The sequence below is a fragment of the Hypomesus nipponensis genome, chromosome 11 (assembly GCF_054491055.1).
Source record: "Hypomesus nipponensis isolate SF chromosome 11, ASM5449105v1, whole genome shotgun sequence".
Taxonomy (NCBI): Eukaryota; Metazoa; Chordata; class Actinopteri; order Osmeriformes; family Osmeridae; genus Hypomesus; species Hypomesus nipponensis.
The window spans coordinates 4,867,501-4,875,000 of NC_140371.1; the positions used below are offsets into that span (position 1 = coordinate 4,867,501).

At 44.1% G+C, this 7,500-nt stretch overlaps 1 protein-coding gene across 1 annotated transcript in view; it reads right to left on the reverse strand.

Moving 5' to 3' along the window:
* Nucleotides 1-7,500, reverse strand: part of LOC146267832 (A-type potassium channel modulatory protein KCNIP2) — a 79,055-nt gene that overhangs the window by 49,616 nt on the left and 21,939 nt on the right. The gene's annotated exons all lie outside the window — the stretch shown is intronic.

Genomic DNA, 7,500 nt, shown 5'->3' on the forward strand with positions numbered 1-7,500 from the left:
CAGCTGGAGAGACACACTCAACACTCTATTCAACAGAAACATGTGACTGTGGAGATGATAGAAAGAGGAGAGAAGTATGGAGAAGGCGATGGAGGAGGGAGAAAAGAGAGCGACAGACAGACAGACAGAGAGAGAGAGAGAGAGAGAGAGAGAGAGAGAGAGAGAGAGAGAGCGAGAGAGAGAGAGAGAGAGAGAGAGAGAGAGAGAGAGAGAGAGAGAGAGAGAGAGAGAGAGAGAGAGAGAGAGAGAGAGAGAGAGAGAGAGAGAGAGAGAGAGAGAAGAGCACAGGCGGAAGCACTTGTCACAGAACTGTCCAACAGTCTCACATATGGAACGGATGTCACCAAAACACACACACACACTACACACACATGCAGATAGATACACGCAGTGAAAGTGAGGAACAGTGTGTGTAAAATCGGCCGTGGTGACCGTATCTGTCCCCAGCATAATGGCCAGGGAGGAAATGATGCCACCCGGAGGAAGGAGATGGTTCTGCATCTAACAGAGCCTGGCTTGTGCAGCTGGGGACAGGTCACTGTACACACTGAATGGACGAGGGCGCAGGCACACGGAGGTACGTTCTCTGTCTCGAGTCCCTCCCAGACAGGGGTACGTATCTTGTACCCAAATGTTGATAGGTATGGTAATCTAACGCCAACATGTTGATAGAACTTGACAGCCCTGGTGTGTGTGTGTGTGTGTGTGTGTGTGTGTGTGTGTACTTTGTGGACCATATCATGCACACTTTGCTGTGTGTCTAAACCACAGACGTTTTACAGTTTTTTACAATCGTTATGACAGTTTTTTCAATACCTTAAACAAGTTTTCTAAACTCTTAACGCACCAACACACCTACCACACACAATTGGCAAAACAGTTAGTTTCATGCTCGAAATCACACATTGTAAACTAAATACTAATTGTCATAACACAAAAATACACTAAACATGACACCATGTCTACCAAACACTAACACATGTTCTCTTTTCACAGGAACATTTAGTCAATCATAGCACAATGTCATAAAAAACACTAACATCTGATGGAATTATAGAAACTGCATTCTTTTACGTATATGTGTCAGGTCTCACATTATATAGATTATAGATTGTGTTTGCAATGCAGTTTCTTTTGAAGCCTCTACATTTTTGTTTTGTTGGGTTTAGTAAATGCATGCATTTTGTTTCTTTTGCTGCAGAAATTCAGAACAAAAAATGAATGACAGAGTAGCTTTATAGAATGTACGGTTCTGTATTGAAAAAAAGAAGACAGAAACATAATTGCTGCAGTAAAGGCTTCATTTGCAACAGGACATTACTGCGAGAAATATGCAATTTAGCTGCCATTTATAGTATTACCCTAGCTCTGGCACTTCTCTGAGCCCCACCACACATTCTAACTCCTCTCCCTCTCCCTTGCCCCACTCCTCTCCCCTGTCCTGGTACTTGTCTTCCTCTCCCTCGTGCAGGTATTCCTGTATTCTTACTTTCTTCTTGTTGCTCTATATTGGTTTTTTTTCCACACAAGATCAGACCAAAGAGCTCCACTTTGCCATACCATATAGTCATGCGATTGAAAGAACCTCTACACCATAGTGTTTCCTAGTTGGGAATCAACTGTAATTTATAGTATTTGAATAACTTCAACCAGCTTATTCTCAGTAGCAATGGAATAAAATGGAAAAAAGTGTCATAGCGATTGTAAAAAACTGTAATCACTGAGAGGACATGCAATACTAAAGGAACTTAAACTCTAGCTAGGACATTGCTGACATCTAGTGGTGGCGATTTTACCTGCACAAATGTAACACCACCAAAAGGGGGCAGTAATGTCAACATACTACATACAACATACAAATGTACAAATACAACTATATTTGATTTAATTTAATTGGATCCTCGCACAGCTGTTTCCTATCCAAATCTGTGGGCATTTGTGAAGCATTGTGACATTGCTTAGGAAAAGGAATGTACAAATACAATTATATTTGATGTAATTTAATTGGATCCTAGCACAGCCTTGCTAGGAACCAATTAAATCAAATCAGATATAGTTTGATTCACAGATGGCCATAGATGAACACCTGGACCATACTAATCTGGTCTTCAGTATGTAGAGTGTACTGGTGTGGTCTGCTGTATGTAGACTATACTGATCTGGTCTGCTGTATGTAGACTATACTGATCTGGTCTGCTGTATGTAGACTATACTGATCTGGAGTGCGTTTACGACAGTGTTGTAAGCCTAGATTGATCGTAATCCATACGTACGATGGATCTTAGTTGTACGGGCCGTTTCCCGAAACCATAGTAGCTAAAGAGGCACTTGAAAAAAGGCTTGTAGATTAACGAAAGCTCCAGAGCTGGTCTGCTGTATGTAGACTATACTGATCTGGTCTGCTGTATGTAGACTATACTGATCTGGTCTGCTGTATGTAGACTATACTGATCTGGTCTGCTGTATGTAGACTATACTGATCTGGTCTACTGTATGTAGACTATATTGATCTGGTCTGCTGTATGTAGACTATACTGATCTGGTCTGCTGTATGTAGACTATACTGATCTGGTCTACTGTATGTAGACTATATTGATCTGGTTTGCTGTATGTAGACTATATTGATCTGGTCTGCTGTATGTAGACTTTACTGATCAGGGCTGCGTTTCCCGATAACAATGGATTGTAGCAACGATCGAGCAAAAAACGAAACTATCAATATTTCTTACGCGCGTTTCCCAAACATGCTCGTAAAGGGGATGTATACTTCTCCAACTCTGTTACGGACAGACGCACGCACGAGTCGAACGTATTGGTTGAATTTATACTACTCCAACGGCTCTGCGTGCTGAAAGCAATTCACCGCCAGAACAGTAGGTGGCGATGCACTGCGATGCTTGCTTGGTTATCGAAAAGTCAGAGCAAATTTACAAATGATTCATCATTGTTTCATCAATAAAATAAGCACATTTTCAGCAACTACACTGCCCATTTCTCGTTACATTTTAATTCAGATGCTGATTTACATGTACTGCTTAGCTGAAATATGAATTGTAAAAACTTACAACAATGGCGGTCAAACGATTCTGTTCTCTTGTTGGTCACGGCAACCCCGCCCCCGCCCCTGATGCAAGTGGTTCTTAATACGGACCAATCACAGCCAAGGGGTATCCGTAAAATGACAGACTGACGGACGGATAGTCAGGAAAATCAGTAGGTGCACATAGAGCTCTCCGAGGGGTTCGGAGAGGGAGTTTCTTGACGGAGAGGCTGTTCCCTGTGTGCGTGTGCGTAAAAACCCAGAAGTATAAATTGGCCTTATATTACGCTTACAACGCTTTTGGAAAACGCAGCCTCACACAGACTGTGGAGTAGATTTACTAACACTGCGCAGCAGTGGCAATTTGAGACCCTTTTTAGGGGTGCTCAAGCACCCCTACATTTCAGCTCCGCACCCCTAAAAATAATAGTAAACAATAATAAAAAAATATTATTATTTATTATCATTTGATGCTGGTAGTTCATGAAGAAAGGGACATCCTTCGTTTTTTCATTCATTCAATATTTTGCATCATAATACATAAATGTATTAATTGTTATCCAGTGAAATTAGGGATTTATATTAGCAAGAGGGTTTAGCACTTTTGCAAGGCACTGTATTCATGTCACATTCTCATTGGGGGCTGAGCACCCCTAAAGGTCTGATGCTAGAATCGCCCTTGTTGCGCAGTGCTTCCTCATTTTGCGTAGTATTAACTATCATACTAAATACCCATCAGGCAGTGTGCTCCTTAATGCACGTTCTCTCCTGATCTTAAGCCCGTGGCCTCAACCATCAGGGGCCTCTTAATAACAATACCAAATGATAATGATGATAATCGTCCCTATTTGCGGTGTCATTACTCTGCTCTACAGTAGCATCCGATGGTGGATGTGGAGGGAGACCCCCCCTAAACAAAATGTAACAAAATGTTACAAAAACTATAGAGGGTAGAGTGAGCTTGCTTGCGTCAGTTGCAAATGGGTCCATTTATAAAACAAGTTGAACCCCCTTTTAGACAAGCTATTTTAACAATGTTGTCACCACCGATAGTATTTTTCAGATGGAATCGCAATTCAAACAGTAGCTACCATCTGCCAACTGAAAATATGCCCCTAAACGCGACTATTTGGTCTCAGTCAGTCTAGAACCCTGCGTGGAGAAGCTAAATTGTGCTACGAGCAAGCTAGCCTAGCTGCTGTTGCTAACCAAACTACACTGAGGGGATTGTTTGAATGCGCCGGAAATTAAAAACGTTGCTTTTAAGATACATTTTAGGCTGTGGCATTGAAGACAGTGACGCACCACACAAGCTTGAGTTTAAATACATTATTTAATGTATTATTTAACTTAATTATGTAACTTACTGTACATGCAAGTCTTGAATTGCTTAACCTAAATGTATAATGCTGCTACACTATGGCATGATACAACACTTGCTGTGAGTGCAACAGCAATGCACGTTGTATCCATGCGTCGTTGCTAACGTGTGCTAACGCTGTGACTTAGGCTAGCAAAGTTCCCTTCGTTGACACAAGGCACTTTTTGCCACAAAAACTGAATTTCAGCCTAAACCGTGCAATGGAACGTAAATAGAAATACAAGCAACTCAATCGCTACCAAGACAAAAATGTTGACATTTGCGATTAGCGGGCAGGGGGCCTCAAAAAGTCCATAGCCCAGGGGCCTCAAGGGCTATTAAGGGCCCGCGTGTATCTATCATGGATTTTCCTACGGGAAAAAGAAAGCGCAAGCTTAAATTTAGTGACGTGCATGAAGTAACAGCAAACCTGAACATATTACAGGGCAGAACATCCACACCCTCGGAAAAATATTGGCCTATGTCTTCGCCTTGCTCGGATCACTGCTGCCATTGAATAAGGTAAATTTGTACACACAGGAAAACGCACTTCCTGGTTTAGGCCTGCTTTAAAGAGGCCGCAGAATAGAGGCGCGCTTTTACTAGCAGCCTTACGGGTAATATATAATTAGGCGTACTTTACGCGCATCCTCCCACCTTTTTGGGTGGAACTCCCACTTTCCCCATGACCCTCCCACTTTCACCATGACCCTCCCACTTTCACCATGACCCTCCCACTTTCACCATGACTCTCCCACGAACGAAACTTGAAAGCGCAACTTGTCTGTTCTCGTTCATGTGGCAGGCAATCTGCGATCGAACCCAAGTGCGCCCTGTTTGTAAATAGCCCGCAGTCTTTGCGAACAGTTAACCCCAAACGGCAAACGGTTTGATAAATATAGCCCTGTGTGTTCTCTATGGATCTGAAGGTCATGAAGGGCACACTGGCACTGCTGTGTGTGTGTATTGACAAGTCCTGGCCACTAGGTGGCAGCATTCAAGCACAAACTCAGCAGTAGTGAGCAGAGAGAAGAAAAGCTAAGTTAAGTGCACACACACATACACATGAATACACACACAAACCAAATGTGACACATTTATAGAAAGGGACAAAAGAGAGAAAGGGATAGCGAGCGAGATGGGGAATAGAGAGAGATATGTGTATGTAGGCATGTACGTGTGTGTTAACCTGTGTACAGTACATGTGTATGAGGGTATATTTGTACGTGTGTACGTGTGTGTGTGTGTGCGTGCATGTATCTTCCTGTGTATGTGTGCATCAGTACTAGGAGACAGTTACTGGGCTCTTGAGGTTATCTATAGAGAGTAAAGGGGAGAGGGATGGATAGATAGAGAAAGAAAAGTGGACTGATAGAGAGAGAGAATTCGATTGATATAGAGGAGAAAGGTCAGCAATGGATTGAGAGAGAGAGAGAGAGAGAGAGAGAGAGAGAGAGAGAGTGTCAGAAAAGTTGAAGATGTAACCTTTCTGACAGAGGATCAGAGAACTGTGGTGTCCATGATCTCACCCAGGAGAATCAGTAGCATTCACACTACTGTAAAATATTAATCACCAACACGCTTTGGGTCTCTCTCTCTCTCTCTCTCTCTCTCTCTCTCTCTCTCTCTCTCTCTCTCTCTCTCTCTCTCTCTCTCTCTCTCTCTCTCTCTCTCTCTCTCTCTCTCTCTCTCTCTCTCTCTCTCTCTCCGTTTCAGGCAGGTGTGCTGCTCTTTGCAGCAGTGACACCAGAGGAAAAGAGAGGGAGAGAGGGGGGACTAGAGGGAGAGGAGTAGGAGAGAGGGAGAGAGTGGCGGGAAGGAAACAGAGGGAGAGGAGCAGGCCACAGGGGCAGAGAATGGAAGATGCAACACTGTCCCACAGTCCCACTGCTTAAACACGCGCGCGCGCACGCGCGTCTGTTTGTGTGGGAACACGTGCAAATGAGGGAGAAAGTGCAGGAGAGAGGGAGAAGTAGAAGAACGAAAGAGAGAGACAGCTATAGTAGGGTCATTGGTCGGGCATGGACTAATATGGCAAAGAAAGGAGGGGAGAGAGAGATGAGTGAGGAGAGAGCGAAAAGAGGGAGAAGAGAGAGAAGAGAGAGAGAAGAGAAAGGAAAAGAGAGAATGGAGAGAGGAGAGTGTGAGTAAGGAGTGTGAGTAAGCAGGTGATCCATCTGTGTCTCAGCTGGTTTGCCTGGTCCTTCATATGGGCTTAGCTAAACACTGTTGCACTAATGAAACCTTTCCCCTGTTGCCAGAACACTTGTTCTGTCCTGTTTCTCCTTCTCTCTCTCCCTCGCTCCTCGTGGGTCTCTCTCCCTCACTTATACCTTGGTCTCTCTCTCGCTCTCCTACGTTGGTCTCTCTCTCTTCCTCACTTATAACCTAGTCTCTCTCTCTTCCTCACTTATAACCTAGTCTCTCTCTCTTCCTCACTTATAACCTAGTCTCTCTCTCTTCCTCACTTATAACCTAGTCGTTATCCTCTCACACCCTGGTGTCTCTCTCTCGCTCTCTCAGACTGAACCCTGGTCTCTCCCTCTCCTCTCATAGCCTGGTCTCTCTCTCTCTTTATCTCTCGGAGAAAAATAGAAAGGGAGAGAGAAGACGAAAGACGAAGAGACAAACACAGACATTAGAGAAAGGGAGAGAGGGAGGAAGGCAGAGAGAGAGAGAGAGAGAGAGAGAGAGAGAGAGAGACGTAGACACACTGAATCGTGAGATACCCTGGCTTGTATCCCTGGTGTCATAACAAACTGAAGGACAACACACACATGCACGCACACCAGACACATTCACACAACCACACCCTCACAAACACGCACAGCAGGCCATGTCATGATTGGTTGGCAGAGCAGCCGGCATGGTTCTGATTGCTTAAGAGTCCTAAAGAGAAAGCACCCAATATGCAGTGTATGGGTGGACCTCCCCGTCCTGAATGTTTACACAGAACCATGTAACCAAAGCAGGCTCTCTCTCTTCTCCCTATCGCTCTTTCTCTCTCTCTCTTTCTCTTTTTCTATCTGTCCCTGCCTCTCTGCCTCTCCCTCTCTGCCCGTCTCTCTTTCCCTGTCTCTGTTTCTCTCTCTCTCTCCCC